A 216-nucleotide genomic window follows, 5' to 3' on the forward strand; every position below is an offset into this window, starting at 1 on the left:
AGCATCATGTCCCGCCGCCAGACTTTCACTTTTCTTACAGTTTCTTACAAGGAGCGAGAAGCCCATACTAATTGTACCTCGAGGGAGGGACGCGCCTCGATCCTCGCGTCGGGGAACCAGACGGGACTTTCGCCGGCCGGGTGAAAGTCGCGAATAAGAATAAGTAAATAGAATATGGGTTAGTGAGGAGAGTCTAGAGGCTTTTGATATGGATGC

Source organism: Penaeus monodon, chromosome 34 (genome assembly GCF_015228065.2).
Source record: "Penaeus monodon isolate SGIC_2016 chromosome 34, NSTDA_Pmon_1, whole genome shotgun sequence".
Lineage (NCBI taxonomy): Eukaryota > Metazoa > Arthropoda > Malacostraca > Decapoda > Penaeidae > Penaeus > Penaeus monodon.